This window comes from Phyllostomus hastatus, unplaced genomic scaffold (assembly GCF_019186645.2).
Source record: "Phyllostomus hastatus isolate PE091 unplaced genomic scaffold, TTU_PhHast_1.1 phas_scaffold_397, whole genome shotgun sequence".
Classification (NCBI taxonomy): Eukaryota; Metazoa; Chordata; class Mammalia; order Chiroptera; family Phyllostomidae; genus Phyllostomus; species Phyllostomus hastatus.
In genome coordinates this window covers 4,631,881-4,654,010 of record NW_025334029.1, presented here as the reverse complement: position 1 = coordinate 4,654,010, position 22,130 = coordinate 4,631,881, and the positions used below count along the sequence as shown (strand labels likewise).

At 45.9% G+C, this 22,130-nt stretch overlaps 1 pseudogene; it reads right to left on the bottom strand.

Annotated features, from left to right (window-relative positions):
- Positions 1 to 2,094: 2,094 nt before the first annotated feature.
- LOC123807041 overlaps positions 2,095 to 22,130 on the bottom strand; it is a 106,547-nt pseudogene continuing 86,511 nt past the window's right edge.

Below are 22,130 nucleotides of genomic sequence, written 5' to 3'. Positions count from 1 at the left end.
AGGCTTGGTGTCCAAAGGCTGGCATTACTATACCATTGGCATCCTGGTCATACTCTGGGGGTGACAGATTTGGAAAGAGTTGGAAGGCACAATTAAATCATAACCACTAAATGACAAAGGCAGGGACTTAAGTAAAGAATGGCTTATCTGGAGGAAGGTGTGAAAGGCATGCTACACCTACCCAAAACCTTTGTGGCTCACTATACTTCACTCGGTCTGAGGGGTGTATATATAAATATAGTAGGATTTCCCTCCTTTCAGATATCTGGGCCCTTTCTGTCCAAATCATCAAGACAGAAAAGGGAAAATCAGTTCAAAGTGAAACCCACAGATTGCGCGAACCCTTCACCAACCCAACCACTTAGTTCAGCCAAACCGTTGAGTCTCAAAGGGCGATGCTGAAAATGGGATCCTTAAGTGAGGCCTGTATTATGAATAATCACTCAGGTAATGAGGTTCTAGGCATATGCTCTATAAAAACAGAAGAACATACAGGTTAATTTACACAAAAATTCTGTCTCTGTGCCTGTGAGACTGTCTTTTGGGAAGACGTCTTGTTACATCTATTTACAAGGCCCTCGCTACAATGATACTTAACAGTGGCAATTGGACAGGTCCTTTGTGCATGTAAATTGAAAAGCAAACTTTCAAGACAGTTGTGCCATTTCTGATGTTCAATACTGAGTATTGTGATTTTCCTCAAACCATAATTTTTCTTCCTAAGATCACCCTCACTGTTATTAAAGGGACTACTTTGAGTCCTGCTTTTAATTTTGACTGTTCATTTGCATAAACACACCAAAAGCAGCCTGGATCACTTATGATCTTTAAGTCCACTTTGCTGCAACTCACAGGGAACCTTTAGATTGACTTCTCAGTCTGCCCCTCAGGGCACAGAAGCAGAGCCACACATCTGCCATCTGGATTTGCCTGTACCAGTTTGTTTCACTCAAATCCTTGAGGCCTACAGGTTCCTTTTTGGCTATCTTTCAGGAAAGCAACCTTTGTTCCTTCCCTGGAAAGACTGCCATGAACTGCACAACCAGCCAAAGCACCAGGCTTTTCTTGTGGGCTTACACTAGCTTCGCAAATCAATCCCAGTTCCCCAGGGCTTTCTGGTAATGACCAGAACCCATACATGCCTCCTTCAGGCATGACATTCTAGTCAAAGTCTTGGTTAACAAAACCACTATTAATGGCTGGTCTTATTGGTTTTATGCAAAGAAACCTTATGTCTTTACTCACTCCTTCAGAATGCCCAATTCTGGAGGGATCAGGAAGGGAGAAAAATACAAAGTGTGAATGAAGATCCTTTTCTTTCTGATATCCACCAGGCTTCTCAAAACTTTCCTACAGAGTATGAAGTTTCAACTTCCCTGGAATTCTCAATTTCCTTTTCAGAGCAGATACAGAGCAAAATCCATAACACAGAGTTCCAGAACAATGCACAGGTATAGGCATTCTCTTGCACCAATGTCTCCATCGGTGCCTCACAGAGACATGCTCCTTCAGGCCTGGTCTTTTGGCAGAGACATGCCCCTTTTGCCTCTGGCTGAAGCACTCATCAGTCCCAAATGACCCTTCCTGGGTCCCAAGTGGCAAAGGCATGCTCCCCAACCGGTTATAGAGACCTTTCCTAGGTCTTACAGGTGACCTTAAACAGGTCTTCAGATACAGGTTTCTGATCAAAAACAGAATCAGTGTTAGAAAGTTGCTCCTTTTCCATGAAACCAGAAAACAAGTAGTTGAGGTTTCCTTTACTCCAGGTTTCACATCCTTTATACTAATTTTACTCATTCAGATTTAACCATCATTTTCTTTTAATCCTGGTTCCTTTCCCACACTGGGAAGGATCTATACTTAAACCCAGTACTTAAACTTAGTATGTGGCAGCCAAAAGTCCCTAGCTTTACAAACACTTTCATGACATGACAAACACTGTCACCCTATACCAGGATTCATTGTCTCTTTCTGGAAGAGGAATTTCAAACCTTCCTCCGGAGTGCAGGTCCAACTTTCCCTTTCTGCCTCAGCAGCAGCAGTAGGGTCTTCATCTCCCTTCGGTGGTGCCCATTTTACCTGTGTGTGGCGAATCTAGGGCTTAATTCCCATCAGCTTCAGGGAGGAATGTGTTGTCATCAGGACATCGTAGGGACCAGTCCATTGTTCTGACAACTGCTGTTCAGGGCCTTGGCTCTTCCAGGTCTTTAGTAGGACCTGGTCCCCTGGCTGGAATGGGTGCAGGGGCTCATCAGAGGGGTAGACAGACCTGCAATGAGCAAACTTGTGCAAAATGGTTAGTGTTTGCCCTAAATACTGTACATATTGCTTAATTTGTGCCTCGTGTCCCAAATCCAGAGGGGGTATACCTAAAAACAGAAATTTGGAGGGGTTTCCCATAAAGTATTTCAAAAGGGCTCAGTTTAAGCCCGCTTCTAGGTGCCACTCTGATTCAGAGCAAAGCAATAGGGAGTTCCTGGTCTCATTTTAAATGTGTTTCCTGGCATATTTTTGCCAAGGTCTTCTTTATGGTATGATTCATTTTCTCAGTCTTTCCTGTGGACTGAGGTCTCCACAATGCATGCAGTTTACATTGTATCTGCAATGCCTGTCCAACCTTCTGGGCCTATATGAGGGATTGGCACTCCTCCAGTTTAGTAAGTCTGAAGTAGAGAATGGAGTATGGGCCCAATAATAACCAGCTGGCTGGCCTTCCTCATTTATTCCGCCTATCAGGTATTGCCTCAAAGGGTATTGGCTGGCTACACCTTTGAAGGCTCCCCGGTTATAGGAGGTGCCCTGGTGAGTTTTGGAGGGTGAGACACATTCCTCAGCAGGTAGAGGTGGAACAGTTGACTTTAAAATCCCTGCTTCAGGGGAGGTTACAGAAGGAGATGGTACTGAGGTGTCTCCCACTGCCTGTGGAGGAGGAGGTACCATGGCAGTGGCAGTTCTCATCAACTGCGAGGCTGGAGGTGTAGAAACCTCCACCACCTGTGAGGACAGCAGCCCCATGGAGGCCCCTTCCACCTGAGGAGGGTGGTGCCCCAAGGCTTCACCCTGCAGAGGGGACTAGGCCCCTCCCACCTGCTGGTGGGGCTGTGGAGCAAAGTTGCCATCCACCCACTGGGGGGTGGAGTGCCCCAGATGTTGGCAATGTGCAGGCCCATCCCACCTGTGAAGGTGGCGGGGCGACTCCAGCTTGGGGAGCCAGGGAGGCCTCAAAGGTGCCTCCCACCTGCTAGTGCGGCAGCAGGACTCCAGGGCTGACCCCAACCCACTGGGGATAGGGTGCCATCAGTGCAGGGAATTTGAAGGCCCCACACACCTGTGAAGGTGGCAGCAGAACACAAGCTGTGTCCACCTGTATAGATGGTGACAGCGCTTTGGCTCTGGTTTCGGGAGCCAAGGACACCCCTCCCACCTGTTGGTGGGGCTGATGAGCAGAGCCAACTTGCAGAGGGTGTGAATCTGTGATGGAGACTTCTCCCACCTGCAAGGAACGGGGAGTCATGGTGGGCCTCACCTCTTGGGGAGGCAGCTGCACCACTGGAGTTCTCCCTGCCTGCAAGCCCCCATTCCCTGGGATTAGAGCATTAATGAGGTTTATTTCCTCATTCTCTCTCTCTTCCTGTGTTATACTATCAGGGAGGGGTTCTGAGACCACTTTTCCCTTCTGGACCATTACACTCATCTCTGTCTCTGGCACAAAGCTATTGTGCAATATTATAAATGCATTAAGATAGTGTAACTCTTCCGATAGTTCACACAGCTGGCAATACTGTTTCAGTCTAGCAATGATGTAGTAACTCAAAGAACCACTCATGGGCCATTTCAGCTCATCACCCAAAACATAATAAGTAGGCCACACTGTATTACAATAGTAAATCATTAACTGCTCAATCAAGGGATCCTCGTGTGTCAACTTAGCACGATAGTTCTCCCGATCCCTTAAGGATCCTACCCAATGGGTTCCACTTAGGAACCAGCTCAGAACTACTCTTACAGTTCCAACAAAGCAAGCAAAAGTTCAAACAAAGCAAGCAAAAGTTCAGAGCAAAAAGAATACAGATTCCGTAAAGACCAGGTATTTCCAGATTCATTATCCAAAATTCCCACTCCATTATTCAAAAAAAAAAAAGCACTCAGAAACCAAGTTTTCAACCAAAACACTCTCACGTCTCTGCTCCCTCCCCATTTCGTTTCCTTTTCACCTTTCCAGGCGTGATAGGCAGCCGATGCCCTCAGGAGGAGCGCAGAGAAATTCTCGAGACTGGGAAAACTCCGAAGCCTCACTCTCTCACACCTGAGGGGGTTGGTCTGCACAGACAATTATGGTCCCTTCATGGTGGCCAAAAACTGTTATAGTACAAAAAGGGGGGGTCTCAAAGGGCAATATACTATTCCCCAAAAGGAATCCCCCAGGTTCATTATGTCCGCCACCAAAGGAAAGATATCTCTCAATGCCCAAGATTCAGTGAAAAGGAAACGAATTTATTATTCATTCAAAATAACACAAACTAAAGTTCCCCACAAATGCACACAGTCCTCCCTGCGCCCTCCACATGGCAAAAGGGAACACTTCCAAAGCCTCGTGGTCCTGACTCTCACCGAAGCCGAATGGTCCCAACCAAGACACCAAAGCTGTGTGGTCTTAAACAGATGCATGGTCCCCCCAAAAGAGACATCCGGTCCCAAAAGAGAGACATCCGGTCTCAAAAGAGAGATGCCAAATGGCTGCCTCGCTGGGTTTAAATCTCAGTGCCAGTCTTCTTCTGCAGCCCCATTTCCAGCTCCTCCCACAATTGGCTACAGCTGCCAGCATTCTGGGCAGGTGTGCCCTGTGGTGTGGATTCAATTATCTCCAAGCTCTTCTGGATCCTATTACAAATCCCTATTTGGGGCTCCCCTCTTGGCTGCACCCTGTTACATTACTGTTGAGTGGGAGTATGAGTTCAGGCTCTCCATTAGGCCTCCCTGGCTGAACGGGGGAGGGATACCTCCTTCTGCTCTCCATGTGACCTCCATGACATGGGTAGAAGTCTCCTTAGTGTTGGGAAGAATTAAGATCCCAATTCCTTACATGAAAGGAGGTATCAAGTGCCTTGTTATAGGCATTCGAGTCAGGCCTTGCTGATCAGGAGGGCATGAGGGTTACAGATTTTTTTCTCTGCTGTTTGTTTGGAGTGGAGCAGTTATTTTCTGTTGGGGCTTTTAAAAAAAACACACACCCAGGTACTAATGTTATCTCCACTTTACCTAGAACCCAGGCTTCTGAACTCCTGATGCACAGTAGACTCAATGATATCAGACACATCTCCATATGTTTCACATTTTCTTGATTGCCAATTAAACTCTGGCAAGACATAGCAACAAGATTTCAGCTTGCCATCAGATAGCTGAGAAAGAGGTGGGAAATAACTAGTGGACTTCTTGTCAAAAAATGGGTTCAAGGTGGGCAGCAGGTGTTGTTTCAAATCACGGAGGTTTTCCCCAGGTTTCTGGTACTAGTTTGGAGTTAGTAATTGCTCTGCTTTCCCATTCCCTCTCAAGTCAGGGAATTAGAACCTCTCTCCTGTCCACCTTTTTGGACAGTGTGGCTCTTATCTGCATTTCTCAGGAGAGAATTCTGGGTCACAAGCTAGAAGGACAGAGATGGGCAGGCCATGACAGTATCAAGTTGAAACCAAACCAAAGCACCATAGGGATTTCCAAGGACCGTATGTGTGGCAACAATTCTGGGCCCTTCTCTTGCTCCTTGTTCACACTGGTGGGCATAGTGGGAAATGGACAGGACTCACCTATAACATCCACTGCCTCTTTAAGTTCTTGGAAGCACTTGCCCATGTCTTATCTCATTAAAAACTCAACATCTGTTACTCTTATTAGTCCCAATTTAGGCAGTAATAGGTCCAGAGAAGTGAAGTGGCTGGCTAAAAGTTTACAGCTCCTAAATGATTGTGAATTTTGCTCCCCATGATTGAGAAGTCCCTCGGGTGAAGGGCACTCTATCTGATTCAGCTGAAACACCAGCATCTAGTTCAGTTCCTGGTACACAGGTGAAGGAGAATTTTCTTAACTGTTTCCCTCCTACCCTGGCTCAATTGTGGATGAGGTTAATGTTAGGGCTGGTACCCACTAGGCAGTCTCAATCTCAGTCATGTGCACAAAACCAGGCCTGGGGTGTGGGTAGAAGGCAAATATGAGGGAGTGCCCACTATAATCAGCCCATTTGACTTTGGGGCCAGTTGACATCTGGCTTTCTATTGCAGAGGGCCCAGGAGATGGAGGGTCCAAGGCTTAGTATCAGACAAAAGGGACATGGTGGCATAGCAGTGCAGGTCCAAGGACAATGAGGGTAGTCTTTCTTCCTCCTTCCTAGTGTTTAGGAAATGTGCTTGTCCATGGACCCTTAGTGGCAACCCCCACTTCATACTCTACCCGATGCCCTTCGAGTGGGGCCAAACTGGTGACTTAATGCTATTTACAAGGGTTCAAGTACAGAGCTGAGCAGACATACCACATGGTACATTTTTTTCAACCAAGCCAAGATTCTACATGTGCTGTTAAATAGAAATATTGCTATTGGATAAGATTCATAATAAATTACTGCTTAGCCTGCTCAGGAAGCTGCTCAGGAGACTGGAGGAAGAGGATTCATCTGGCTCTTCCACAATGAGGCTCTTGGTAGCATCTAATGAGCCCAGCAAATTGTGCATGGGCGCATACACATGTGTATGTGGGTGCACGCACACTCACATGAAGCAATTCTCAGATATTTTTGCTTGTGACAAGGCAGAGGGGATCTATTTTGCAGCATTGAAAAATGGCTCTGTAGTGATGGGGCTCATGGTGGCTTTGGTATTATGAGTGCTATAGTGCTGAGAGAATGGGCCACCTTCATTGAGTGGCCATTGAGGGTTGTTTTGAATGGAGCAGGCCCTGGAAGTGTTTTTCCTGATGACCAAAGCCTGCTAATCTGGTCCGAAGCCCCAGAGAAGACAGAGCCCTCATTCTCTCCTTGTGTTCCAGCTATTTGGGCCTGGACTCTAGAAACAGGGCCCAGGAGATTCTGGGGGCTAACCAGGCCATCAGGTCAGCATACAAGACTGAGACTATCCTCACACCTGGCTTACTCTGAAGCTCTGAGTTTGTCACTTGACAGGTTGGGATAAACTGGCCAGACCTACAGGCTTGTGGGTTCAGGGAGCCCCTAACTCTGAGAGCCTGTGTGATGAGAAGCCTAGGGTGGAGGGGAGCTGACTCTGTGATGACAGTAGGACCCTAGTGACCCAAGCCTGTGTCATTTCCATGTCTGTTTGTCTTTTCAATGTAGTGCCACTGTGTCCTGGGAGAGGTCTCCCCAGAGACATTATATGTGACCAAAATTCAGAACTGTTACTTTCTAAACCCTTAGACATTTTTAGATTTGGTGGCAAGGTATATTTACAAAAAAGAAAGTCTTCTACTTTATGAATCAAGTCATCTTTATGTTTCTTAATTCTCCTCAGAGAACAATGAGGATTTCTGTTTACCCAGGCCTGTGGAAGCTGGAGATTTTGCAATTCTTGCCTGGACTTTGAATACATAACCCCTTGGCCTGCCACATTCTTTCAATGCTCAGTGAAGTCACCATTCACTGAGCACATACCATGTGCCAGAGCCTGCATGTAAATACAGGCACTTCTTGAACCTTTACAATAAATCTGCCAGGGTTTATTTGTTTCCTATAACACATAACAACAAAATAGGTGGCTTAAAATAACAGAAATCCATTCTCTCACAGTTTGGAGGCCAGGAGTCCAAAATCAGTATCACTGGGCTAAATCCAGGTGTTGACAGGGTTACACTCCCTCTAGAAGGTCTAGGGGAGAAATCTGTTCCTTGTGCCCCTTACAGCTTCTGGTAGCCTCAGGCATCCCTTGACTTGTGACCACATCACCCCCATATCTGCCTCCATGGACACATCATCTTATCTTCTCTGTGTGTCAAATCTCTCTCATAAAAACACTTGCGATTACATTTATGGCCCATCTGGGTAATCCAGGATCATCTCTCCATCTCAAGATTCTAAAATTAATTGCATCTTGAGGCAATATAAAGAAACATTCACAAGTTCTGAGGAATTGGGCCTGATACTATGGGCAACATCTTTTCACCTACTACATAGGACCTATTATTTATTGCCTGTTTTCTAGGGGGATGAGTTAGGGAATGACTTCTGGGAATGGCTTCTGAGAAGAGGCACAATGAAACTGGGAGCAGTTGGGCATTGCTGGAATGGAGGGACCCAAGTCAGGACAGGGGTACAGGGAGAGAATGCCCTGCTCTGGAATGAGGGTCCACATCAGATTCATCCCTGTGCCTCCCATCAAAGAGCCCTGCCCAGGGCCTGACCCAGAACCAGATTTCAAAGTGGCTTGGAAGAAGGCATGAAATGGAGGATGAACAGTGGATGGATGGATGGACCAAAGGATGACTACATGGACAAATAGAGAATAGATGAGTTCCACCAACATGCTTTGAGCCCCTCATCCTGTCTGTATGCATTTCCGTGCAATCAAGACTATTGCATTTCTCCCTGAAGTATGTTCTTTCCCCAAGCCAAGGTCACTCTTCCCCTCTGAGTCTCTTCAGCTTCTCTCATCTGCCCGGCAAAGGTGGACTTCAGATGCCAGTTGGGTAGTTGCCCTCCTCTCTTCATGTAGCCCCCAGATCAGCTTCATGGGCACTCTTGTCCCTTCCCCAGCAAGGCCTCTGTGATTTTTTTTGTGCAGAGAAGGCTGAAGACTTGGTGGGGAAGCCTCACTGAGCCTCTCTTGAATTTCCTACAGTATGGCTGCTATCCTGGCTGCAGATGAAGTCAGCCTTTTCTTCCCCCAGAGAGCATGTCCCAATCTCCACAGAGCCCTCATCACCTCCACTGAAATCCAAGCTCAATGACAACACTGTTATTGGAAGAAAGTCACTTTCTTTTTCTCAGATGCTCCATTCTATTTAGGCTCCTCCCCAAGTTAGCCAAATGAGCAGTGCTAATTTGTCACTTGTGAGAACAGAATCCAGTTCTGAAGTGATTTCTGTGTTTCAAGAGCCTCAAGCTCATGACAGTTACATCCTTCAGCCACACATAGGTAACCACTGCTGATCCCTCGGTGTTTGAGCCCGAGCACCTGTTGACTTCTGAAGGCAGACAGGTTTCTGGAGCAGCCCCTCTTAGTCTGTGCTTTATTTTTAAGCCATGTCTACTGAGAATAGCAATCTTGGGTTGTTGGTATAGTAGAAAGAACACAGGCTCCAGAGCAGGGGTATCAAACTCATTTTCACTGGAGACCACATCAGCCTCAAGGTTGTTTTCAAAGGGCCAAATGTAATTTTAGACAGTATAAATGTAACTAGTTCTTAACTAGGGGCAAGGATCTTGGCACTGCCTCTGGGTAGAAACAACGTGCCAGGCCGGATAAAACAAGGTGGAGGGCTGGATTTGGCCCACGGGCTTTGTGTTTGCCATCTGTGCTCTAGAGTCACACAGATAGGCACTTGACTCTCAGCTACCTCATGCTAGCTGTGTTTCTTTAAGAAATTTAGCCCCATAACCTCTCTGAGGCCCCATATCACACACATCTAAAAATGCGGGTATATAGACTATATTTTTAGGGATTATTTCTACAGTTTGAAAATGAAGGTGTAATCATCCTTACCTCATAGGGTTATTGTGAAAACTGAATGAGTTAATGACTATTCTGGAATGCAGGGCCCTCCTCAGTCCTCCTCTGTGGGAGGTGATGTGGACAAGGCCAGAACTTGAACTCCAGATCTTCCAAATGAGGGAGCAATGAGCTCTCCATGGCTTGGCCCATTAGGGAGAGCTTCAGAGATGGCTGTGGAGGACAAGCCCCAACACGGTGTGAGCAGGCATGGGGAGGGAAGGTTTGGAGGGTGGGACAGGTGTATTCACAAGATGGGGCTGGGTCAGGGAGCAAATGGGCTGTTGAGAGGGACAAGGGCCCCAAGGGAACCTCCTTTCCCTACAATCTGGTGAACTCTGGAGGTTGTAGCCAGGGACTACTAATTCCCTTTTCAGAACTCAGAAACCCCTCAAGACCACATAGGCATTGCATTAGTCAGGGTTCTCCAGTGAAACAACCAATAGGAGTCTGTCTACCTATCTATCTATCTATTATCTATCTATCTATCTATCTATCTATCTATCTATCTATCTACCTACCTACCTACCTATCTAAAGAAATTAGCTCATGTGATTGTGAGGGCAGGTAAGCCTGAAATTTTAGGGCAGGCCAGCAGGCTGGACAACTCTCTCTCAGGAAAGAGTTGATGTTGCAGTCTTGGGAAAGGCCAGAAACTCAGGCAGAGTTTCTATATCACAGTCTGGAGACCAAATTCCTTTCTCTTCATCATAACTCAGTCTTTGCTCTTAAGTCCTTCAACTCATTGGTTGAGGCCCACACATTATGGAGGGAACCCCTCTTTATTGAAATTCAATTAATTTAAAAGTTAATTGCATCTACAAAATGTTGAGCCGGACAAAAGTCCATATTTTTTTTCTGTAAAATAAGAGACATATTTTTCATTTTCATCAATAACTTTATTGATTTGGATATTTTAATATGTTGGCTATCTCCTGGATGGTTTAATGTTGATCATTCTCAATTAATGTCTTGATTTGATTGTTATCAACTTCAACTGGTCTACCCAACTGTGGAGCATCGTCCAGCAAGAAATCTCCAGCATGAATCTTCACAAACCACTTTTGACATGTTTGATCAGTCACAGTACCTTCTCTGTACACGTACAAATCTATCTTTTTTTGTGTTTTAGTTGTGTTTTATCTTTCTTGAAATAATAAAGCATAATATGTCAAAAATATTTTCTTCCATCTTCAATATTAAAATGGCTATACAAAAATTCACCAATTTTGATGTTCTTTTTAACGCACAGTGATATGACAGTTGTCACAATACAATGTAACAAAATTGTTTTGAATGACGTTAAAGACAAGGAAGTGCTACTGTTACAGAACAAACAAGGGGGGCCTGGGACGATATACTATTACTGAAGCCCCCAGGTCCGTTATGTCTGCCGCCAGAAGAAAGACGTCTCTCAATGCCAGAGATTCATGAAAAGGAAAGGAAACGTTTATTTAATGCTATACAGACTTAAAGTAGTGACCTAATGTCTTTATCAAAAATCCTAAAGTCCCTTAAAACACCCACAAACAGACACAGTCCTTCCTTCCTTCCCCCTCTGCCCAGTCCAGAGTACCATATGTCAGGAAAGGAAATAGAAGTCCATGGCTCAAGCAGTCCTCTGGTTATTCCCAGTTAGTACTCGATCTTGACTGGGAGACCTCCCTGGGTTCCTGGCACCCTCAGCTGAGTCACCGGATCTCTGCTAAAACCAGGCGGTGGTTCCCCCTTCTAAAGCTGCGGGGGTCCCCACTCTGGAAAAGGCACGTGGTCCTCTCTCCCCGGGCCACGGGAGTTCCCACTCTGCCAGAGCCGTGTGGTACTCCCTCTCAGGGCTGCGGGAGTCTCCACTCTGCTAAAGCTGCGTGGTTCTCTCCCTCAGGGCTGCGGGAGTCTTCACTCTGCTAAAGCTGTGTAGTTCTCTCTCTCAGAGCTGTGGAAGTCTACACTCTGTCAAGGCCGCGTGGTTCTCCCTCCTCAATAGCTATGATCTTCTCTGCACTTTCACAGCCGCATGGTTCTCCCCCTCAGGGCTGCCATGTCTGGGTTTAAATCCCCGCGCCAATCTTCCTCTGCAGCCCCATTTCCGACTCCTCCCACACTCGGCTTCACATGCCAGAACTCATATCCTTCTGGCTTTACTGGACTGCCATCATGAGTCTGGGCAGGTGTGACCCCATGTCCTGGAGCCAGTCTTCTCCAAGCTCCCATGCAGGCGCTGTAACTCGGGGGACCTGCCCCCCAGTTACACCTTGGTGGGGTAGTTACTTCCATTCCACTGGCTCAGAGCCTGGCCACAGCTATTTAACATATCTAAACGACCAGCCAAAGGCTATAGATATGTTAAATGACCACACCAGAGGTTAGCTACAAGGCTGTTGCTATGCGAAACAGCTCTCCTAGGCCCTGCTCCATTTGTCCCTTGCCCCAACCCACACCCTGGGGGGCGGGTTTAGGACATCCTAAAATCTCCTGGACACCTTGAGTTCTGGACCCCATTTAAAATGCCCATTTGGGGTCCCCCCTCTTGGGTGCACCCTGTAACACTACTAGAACCATCTTATGGACAATATCAAATGAACTTTTAGGCCAAGCCAATACCTTCATGGCAACATCTATATTGGTGTTTGACTTAACATCTGAGTAGCCTGGCCTGGCCAGATTGATACATATTATTAATCATTATAGTCATTTTGACTTTGGCCACTCTGCAATATTCCCAGCTGCTCTCAACCTTTGTTGAGGGCCTGCTTTATAATCATGGAAGCAAATCCCAGGAGCCTGGGTGCTGTTCTGCTAAAGTGAGATTGTGAGAGTATCTTTGTTTCCTGCAAGTCACATCATCACAAGGTGGGCAGAATCTGAAGGCTGAATTCCTGTTCACACTATAAACTCCATCTTCTTGAGCATGCTCTTTCTAAATAGTGGAAGGTGGACACAGGGCAGTGAGCAAGGGAGTCAGGTTCTCACAGGCTCTCTAAATTTTTCCTTCTGGTACTCTCCTTTCCCCTCTTAATCTGGTAGGCATTCTCCAATATTTCTTGGTCTCCTGCCCTTTGTAGGTGTATGGTAGGATGTCAGATTCATCCATTCATTTTGATGCAGCTTATTATTGTAGACTGACTGTCAGTGTTTTAGCCATGTGATGTGACATTGCTTGGCTTCAAAATGTGTCAGCCTTAGGTCCCAGACCTAAGATATGAAGGGTTCCTTGTAAGAGGAGGCCAACTGACATCCAGAACCTCCAGATTTTTAAAACTTTCTCTGCAGGTGAATGCCCCCTATGCAGTCCATATACACATACCACATACACACACAACCTCACCAAATGCTGTAAAGAGTGTTTTGAGACCTTCAGAGTGTTTGGATTCAGATTCTGTGACAGGTAAAGATGGGTCCCACCTGAGTTCCAGCTGAAGGGTACATTCCATGGGGTGAGGGCTGAAATCCGCCACAGGGGATCATTGTCTTAATATACCAGGGCATGGCTAAATATTGGGTATAAACAAAGAGTTGTGGGTGTTTTTCACTGACTTGACAGCTGAGAATAGGTGAATCTTGTGTAAACTTTTATTTAACAAGGAAAGACTATGGAAATAACCAGGAAAGGCCCAAATGATGGTATAGTAGGCTACAAAATGTACCCCAAAGATATCCAAGTCATGTCATGATCCTGTAAGTATTACCTTATTGGCATAAAAGGTCTTTGTAGATAGATTTAAGAATCATGAGAGATTACCTGGATTATCCCAGTGGGCCCAAAATGCAGTCACAAATGTCCTTAGAAGAAGGAAGTAGAGGGAGATTTGCCACAGATGCATGGAGAAGGCAAAATAAAGATGGTAGTAGGGATTGGAGGGATGAGGCCACAATCCAAGGAACACCAGTAGCCACCAGAACCTGGGAGAGGCAAGGCATAGAATCTCCCCTAGAGCAGCAGTCCCCAGCCTTTTTGGTACCAGGGACCAGTTTTGTGGAAGAACATTTTTCCATGGACTGGGGGGTGGAGGATGGTTTTAGGATGATTCAAATGCATTACATTCAAGCTCACCTACTGCTGTGCAGCCTGGTTCCTAACAGGACCGAACTGGTATTGGTCTGTGGCCTAGAGGTTGGGGAACCGTGCCCTAGAGCCTCTGGAGGTAGTGTGACCTTGACAACATATGACATTGATTTCAGCCCAGTCATACTGAGTTTGGACTTCTGGCCACTAGAATTGTAAGAGAATCAATTTCTGTTGTTTTAAGTCCCCCAGTTAATGATACTTTCTTAATGGTTACCATAGAAAACTAACACAGGTGGGTTGAAGTGAGTGCCCTTTTCTGAAAAAAGGAGGAAAGATCATGAACTGGCCATCTTGGGAGAGTCTGGAACCATCTTGATTAAGCTGCTCGATGATGGGGATACTGAGGCCCAGAGAGGGGAAGGTCCTCAGAGAGGGTCTAACAGTGAGGCGGTGTCCAGCTGAGACCAACTACAGTCTGCTCTTTCCTGGATGGGTGGCAGTGTAATCTGCCCACTGCTTCTTCTAAAAAGACCTGACTTTCCACCTTCTCCACATTTTATCCTTTCCTCTCCCCAAGAACCTCCCTTTGCCTGTGGCTTCCACACCAACCGTCTTTATATAGCCTTGGTCCTCCTGGTTGCAGAGCCCTAGGGTCTTCTGGCCTCTGGTACAGACCTCCAGCTGCCCACGGGCAGGCCCACTTCCTTCCTCAGTTTCCAGACCCTGCATGACTCCAGGCTTCTGGGATCCTCTGCCCAGCACTCATTGCTCCCAAATTTGTTTTCTAGTGACTGTTGCTGTCCCACAGGCAATCTCATTTGCCACAAGAACACACTTAAATAACATTGTCATTGACACCAAATGTTTAAAAAATGGTTTCTGTCTCCAGCTTCAAGGAGTATGTGCTCCTTCTCCAGCCAGTGCTGGGACCAGCACCCCATTTTGTGGGCTGTAGTCTTTCTAGTAACGCTCAGCCCACATACTAAGTAAACAGACTATAGGCTGGTTGGCTGGCTGGCACTCTCTATACCCCCTCACCACATGGCAGCCTACCTGGCTCACATACAGCTTGTCATGTACTGGGTGTTCAGCAGACAGTAGCCATTGAGGACCCTGGGATAGACCCAGTCAGCACACTGCTTTACCTACATTTTGGGCTGGAGTGCCCCTGTGGCTGTCAACACACCATCACTGTGCCAATCAGTCTTTCTATATTTATACCCTGGAATAAATGGAAAGGGTGCTGCTACTCATTTAAAAATAAACGCCATTTCCTAAGAAAGATGCCAACTGTCCTGTTAAGGATCAGCATTCTGCCTCTGGATTTTAACCAGTAAATCTATAGAAAAATGAAGCCCAGACTCTGAATAATGAAAGTGACCCCCACCTTGCAAATGACTCTCACCAACCTACCCTGAAATCTTCAGATGAGGTTTCTAAATGTTCTGAAGACACACTGTCATCTGCTGCCAAGTGTCCTGAAGGAGGGCTCTGTGGGCGACAGAGCATCTGTCAGGAGATATGCTCATTCATGTCTCCAGAGGATGACATTGGTCTCCTGAGGTGTTGCTTTCTGCCCTTTAAGGGGCACCTTAAGAATGTTAAGTTATGATTAAACCTCGTGCTTAACTTTGCCTTGAAAATGAGTCAGAAGATGGAAGAACTTTACACCTTTTGGTAGCTCTGCAGCCATCAACTGTTTCCTTGTGAAGAGTGCCCATCTGCTTCCAGATACTTCCACAGCACTTCTCACCGCTGAGGACTCATGGTACAACACTGCCTTGTCCAGGAAGCCTTTCTTGATTGCTTTAGAACTTGTTCAAATTCATTTTGATCCTTTACAAATTATCCCTGCATGGAGTGTGTGTGTGTGTGTGTGTGTGTGTGTGTGTGTGTGTGTGTGTGTGTTGATTCTCCAGCATGCTTGAAGGGCAGAGACCAAAACCTGCTCCTCACTGCACCAGCCTGGGGTCTGGATTGCAGCAGGTATTCAGTAAGTGCTGGGAAAATGGACTTGACTGAGTGACAGAGTCACCTTTCTTAAGTTTAATCATGCCCAAATTAGACACAACTGCAACTCTCTTGGAATGAAGATGGTTTTGAGGTTAGGCCCTGTCTGGCTCCTAGCCTCTGCTTCCCCACTCTCACCACTTATAGGGCTCTGAAGGAGGGCCAGGTGGAGCTGGGCTGAAAAGGAAAAGCAGCATCTTCACACACATATGTCATTGCCAGCAGAGGAAACAAAGGTTAGCAAAAGCCCAGAAGCATGATGGGGCCAAAGTTCTTAAAGAGCCTTGGGTCATTGAGGGTAGCTGTCTGTGTACTGGGGGTGGGAACAGCAGGAAAGGAGGCTGGAGAAGGAAGTTGAGCTTGGCTGGATACCATTAAGAGATTTGACGATCTTGGGGGCAATGGGGAGCTGTGGAAGCATTATAAGCAGGGCCGTGCCAAGGTCAGACTCAAGGGTTTAGACACTGTAGTTGAAGGATGGGAAGCACATTGGAAGGAGTAAGTGTGGGAGCAGGAAACTATTGGAAGCATTGTCTAGGCAAATAGTGGTGAAGACTAGACCAGGAACCATGGCATGGAGGTGGAGCCAAGGGGCCAGTCAAAGGTCTTCAGACTGCCACACATGGTTGTGTTCTGAGTCATTGGTGCTCCACAGTTGTATTGTGAACTAAGGAGCTGAAGAGCTGGATCTCATTCTCATGAAATGTCCCATGTAGGAGAGTATGGGGGCCCAGGGCTCCAGGTTACACCTGTTTTAGTACTTTGTTTAAAGACATTGCATCTCCAGGATTTCCTTTTCTCTTTGGCATTATAGGAAAACATTTAAAAATGTATTTCTTCATAAGCAATGTTCAGAGAGAATTTGTCCTATTTGTTTTCAAATTTTATTTTTCAATTATAGTTTATAGCCAATATTATTTTGTTTTAGTTTCAAGTGCACAACATAGTGGTTAGACAATCATATACTTTACAAAGTGTTCCACCCAATATACCTGTACCAACCTGGCACCATACATAGTTATTACAATATTATTGACTTTACATCCCTGTGACTATTTTGTAACTACTAATTTGTAGTTAATCCCTTCACCTTTTTCATACCATCTGCCAAACCCCATACCCTTCTGGCAACCATCATCTGTTCTCTGTATCTATGAGTCTGTTTCTATTTGGTTTGTTCCTTTATTTTGTTCTTGAGATTACATATATAAATGAAATTATGTGGTAGTTGTCTTTTTTTGACTGACTTATTTCACTTAGCATAATACCCTCAAGGTCCATCCATGCTGTTGCAAATGGTAAGGTTTCATTCCTTTTTATGGCTGAGTAATACTCCATTGTATAAATGCACCACAGCCTTTTTATCTACTCGTCTATTTCTAATTTTTATGTAAAGTGTGGTTTGAAGATGCCTGACTTACAACACTTTTGTTTGGCTGCAAGCACCTTTTCAAAGCAAACTCCACAAAACCATTTCTAAATTCCACATGTTTATCTTCATAAAGTCTGCACAAATGAATATCTTTAACTTTTTAAATAAGAAAGCTTTGACCCTGGCTGGTGTGGCTCGGTGGATTGAATGCCTGCCTGCAAACCAAAGGGTGGCAGGTTTGATTCCCAGTCAGGGCACATGCCTGGGTTGTGGGCCAGGTCCCCAGTAGGGGGCATGTGAGAGGCAGCCACACATTGATGTTTCTCTCCCTCTCTTTCTCCCCCGCTTCCCCTTTGACTAAAAAGGAATTTAAAATCTTTTTTAAAAAGTTTTGATTTTCAAAAAGAAAATCAGACAATTCATTCATAAGGTGACCTTGTTTCCTTTGAAAGTTAAAAAAAAATTCCAGGACCCCAACTCTACATCTATTTTGGACTCTGTCTCATCAGAACAAGGCAACCAGTCTTATCTGTGCATGTGCACAGAACTCCCTAGAGAGGTGCAGCCAGTGATCAGAGGATGGGTGTCAGTCATGTCCTGCACTGCTTCTTAATGAGTCTACACCAGGCCAGGGCCAGGATCTAAAGGATTGGGACTTTTTGTAACCCACAAGGTCATCATTCTGGAGAATGTCAGAGCTATAACCGGCTTTGGAGATAATCTAGACCAGGTCCCTCACAGTACCACTGGTACATTTAGGCCAAGAGTGGATATGGACTTGACCATAGTTACAGTGTTCTGCCAGTGGCAGAACATGACCTGGAAGTCAGCCTCCTCTTCCCAGCCCCAGAACTTGCTCTGCATCCTTGTTAGCCCCTTTCTCATCTCTCAAGGGTCATGTCTACTTGATATGGAGTCACTGTTGAAACTCTCTCTTCCAGAAGACTTTCTAGAACATTCATGATCCAAATCAAATAGTCCATCTCTGTCTCAGCTTAAGCCCTGCCTGGCTGTGATGGCTGAAAGCAAAAGCTCTGTGCAGGACTGGAACTAGGGTGAGGTTAGTGAGGTACACTGGGTGCCAAATCTCTTAAGGCACCCACTCTTGGATGCTGACTCTGCACTTGTGCGACCCAGAGAAAAGGCCTCCTTAGATGTCTCACTCTCCTCACCCTAGCTCTTATCATAGACACAAATTCCAGTGGTTTCTAGGTTTGTCTTGAGAGTTCCTCCAATGGACCTGGGGCCTCCTGATCCCATGGTTACATTTGGATGTGTTGTCTACTCTCCCACAGTTACATTTTCGCATCAAACACGTTGACACCCATGATCTAATGAAGTACTACAGCCTTCTTTTAATGGTGGCAAGGCAGAGAATATTAGCAGCTTATTAGGGCAGCTGAAGTGTAAGCACCTTGTCCAAGGCCACACAGCCCAAACAGCTGTGAATTAAACCCCACTTTGACTCTGTCCTATTTCCTTGTCCTCTACCCCTCTTCTTCCCACATCTGCTGTTTGTACACATTGCCCACAGTCATTAGGCAAAGCCTCTTGAGCTTGATGCATGAATTTAAGTGGACTTAGGCCACTGTTTCTCCTGCCATGTAGGTCCCACACCAGCACCAGATAATTTTAAGCAAACAAAAAAGGTTATAAGGCTGAAATAATTGCTCTCATTTTGACAATCAGAGTCTTTTCAGATAACCGTGTGTAACCCAAGGAGGCTTCTACCTGCTTCTATTGATTGGAATGGAATGAGCCCAGGTAACTGCCTCTTTTGTGTAAAGACCAATTTGTCCTGGGGAATGAGCATAGTTGATGTAATCAATTAAAACACTGAAAGCAATACAAAATATACAGGAAATGGAAAAGAAATTGGAGCCCTCTGCCCCACCTCACTTTTGAGATGCCTGAGTCCTGCCTGACCAGCTGATAATTTCTTTCATCTTTGGGCCTGACTCCAATTTGTCTAAAGGAGGCTAAAATGGCAGGGTTCTTGTAGGCACAGAGCCCTAGCTCCCTAGCCAGCCCAGTCTCTCTTGCCAGGCCTGTTCAGGACACAGGTGCAAGAGCTACTCTGGACAAGGAGCCTCAAGGAACATGATGTATCTCCTGTGTCCATTCTGTGTCCGCTCTGTGCTAGGTATAGGCTTAGACAAGGGGTGGGGGATATGAGCCACAGAGCCACCAGGGGCCTCTTCCCAATTGGTTCCTTAGGGCAGAGGTGGATGCTTGTGAAGAGCTGAGGACCAGAACCCAAGAGGAGCACTGCTATGAAGCCATTCCACCAGCGAAACCTCGGGGGTCTAACTCTTGAGTTCTGTGAAGTATTTTGGTCCTTATTTGCCAGCCCTGTGCTCTTTAAAGCTGTGTGTTCTGGAAGCTTTGGTGTCCTGGCTGGCCAGAATGGTAATGATCTCTGCAGTGGGGCCAACTCACTGGCTTGCAGTTTTGTGTTTCTGGCCTGGTGCCTGCAGCTATGACATAGGCCAGGCTGCCTGGTCCCTGAGGTTCCTGCCTGCTGTAGCCCACTGTCTGTGGGGAGGCAGGTGCAGGTACAACACTGCAGGGAATGAGGCCCCCAGCTGCCCAACTGAATAGCCCAGTACTCCTCTAAGCACCTGCCTTCAGGGAGGTCCAGGAAGTGGACGGGAGGACATGACAGAGAATTTGAGAAGCAAGATGCAGCTCTTTCCACTTATTTCTAGCCCTGACCTCCAGCTGGGAGTCCTTTCTAATCCTTGTCAGGTGGGTCCTTGCTCAACTAGCAGAAGTGGAACAACAAACGCCTACCAGGCAGGAATACTGCCTGGGACTCAGGAATCGGAATTCACCACACCAGCCTGAGGAATTGCTGGTGATCTTCTTGAGACCACAAACTGACATGAAGTCTTAGCCATACTCTTGACAAGGTATGGCATCCAGAGATTGACAAAGCCTGGCCAGGAGATGGATGACCCCATCACTCTGTTAAGAGTGGAGGAGCCTTAAAGTCACCTGGGAGTTCGAGCTTTTTATCTAGGAGGCCAAGATTTCTAAATATGGTGTGTATTCCCAATTTACTTCTTAGTTTCTTGAGGGTATGGAGCCAGTCTTATTCTTGGCTTGGGTCTCAGAGTGTTCTGTCACTCTATCCCACCCAAATTTGGAAGTTCAGGGTCCAGGATGCCCAGGAGGATGAGATGGTAAGGGGATTCCAGTCCCATTTGATCTCTGTAGTGATCTGGCTCTAGTATGGCTCACCCTTGAAAGAGTGTGGGGCAGACAGACCATATGGCAGACACCTATACCCCCTACATACTTTGGAGGCACTTCTGCCTGCCAATGGGAGCAAGTCATTTCAACAATTAAGACTTTTAGATTCCAGGACAAAGATGGCACATGGGTTTCTGTTTGTGTTCCAACATTGACAGACTGGAAGTGGCTGAGTCCAGGCTCAGTGGGATGAACACTATGATTGATTAGCAACGTCTGCCAGCTAGCAGGAAGGGGGTGATGGCATATGTTTAAAAGCTTTGCCATCCCTGTTCAGAGCAGGGGTGAGAGGGTTGTAACAGGGATGTGCAGGGAATGTCAAGGAGGGAAAGGAGGGAATGGCACATGTTCTACTTAAAAATTTCATTGGCTTTCTCAAGCCAGGTAACCTTGGCCCCCACTGCCATACTTAAGCCATATTCTTTCTGTGGTGAAGACAAATGGGAGACAGGTGTTTACCATCAATCTCTGCTTCCAAAAGTGCCAGATGGCTCTGTGTTTTCATCACTATGGTAGTATCAGCTTTGGGCCCCAAAGGCACAGTGACCCAAGCAAGAGGGCTGGCATTTTTCTCCAGGGAAGAAAACAATTACCACAAAAAGATTCCTCTTCCTGTATCCTCTTGTGGCCACTGTCTTCCATAGCATCTGAGGTCAAAATTATTTCTTAGAATTGAAAGAGGATCAATATCCCTTGAGAGTAACCAATGTTCTTCCTGATTAAAAGCTACTTTTTGGCTGCCACTGCTGGTCTCTAGCAGATTCTGCTGTGATCAGTCATGTTTATGGCCTAGAAAGCCCCAAAGGCCCTGGATACCTTTAACTGACCAACCTGGCCTGAATGTGTTGCATTCAATCAAGAGGGGATGTCTACAATGGGACTGGTGAAGGGGTGCTCTGGGAGCAGGGGCAAAGGAGTAATTGTTGAGACCAAAAGATATAAATTTTTCCTTTTCTAACCAAACTCTTGGCCTCAAGAGTCTATTGAGGATTGCTAGTTAAACACAGTGGATTGAATACCTGCATGCTCCCTCCCCAAACCTCACTCAAATGACCATAAAGGACTATTAAAAAGGCCTATATCTATAGAGGCAAACACAAGGGAAAGGAGGCAACTTTTAAGTGAGGAGTATATCTGGGAAGTGAGTGATGAGTGGTAGGTGAATTTACAGAGTGAAGAGAGTGGAAACTTAAACTTATGAGTGGGTGTCTGCCAGGAGGAAGCGAAGCAAATCAGAGGACGGAACTGGGAAGACTCAGGAATTGCAGGAACGCAGAGTATCAGTACTTTTTTCCTTTGTATTACTGAGTAGTATTCCATGGGGTAGATGTACCACAGTTTGTATGCATTTGCCTATTGACCAGCTATGTGAATCACCATTGCCCCTCAGTGCTTCAGCTTCCCACTCTGTGGATCTAGATAATAATAGTGCTTGCCTCATAGGATTGTTGCAAGGATTGAATGAGTTAATATTTGGAAAGGTTTTAGAAGAGTACTATGCACACACTACATGGTATATAGTGTTGGTTAAGTAGAATATAAATAAATGGGTTGAGGATTTTACCTTGGATTTGTAGAAGCAGCAAAAAATACTGGGTGTCCTAAGTAGAAGAAAAATGCCCAAGTTCTGTCTAAAAATCAGAAAGCTATATAAGCCCTTTCAGAGGAGCTGTGTTTTCTATTTAAGACAAATGGAGAGACACTTATAAACAGTACTTGGTTTTCAGTTATCCTTTGGTTTAGAAGCAGGAATGTTGTTGCCAGCTCTTGTCTTGCCTTCTAA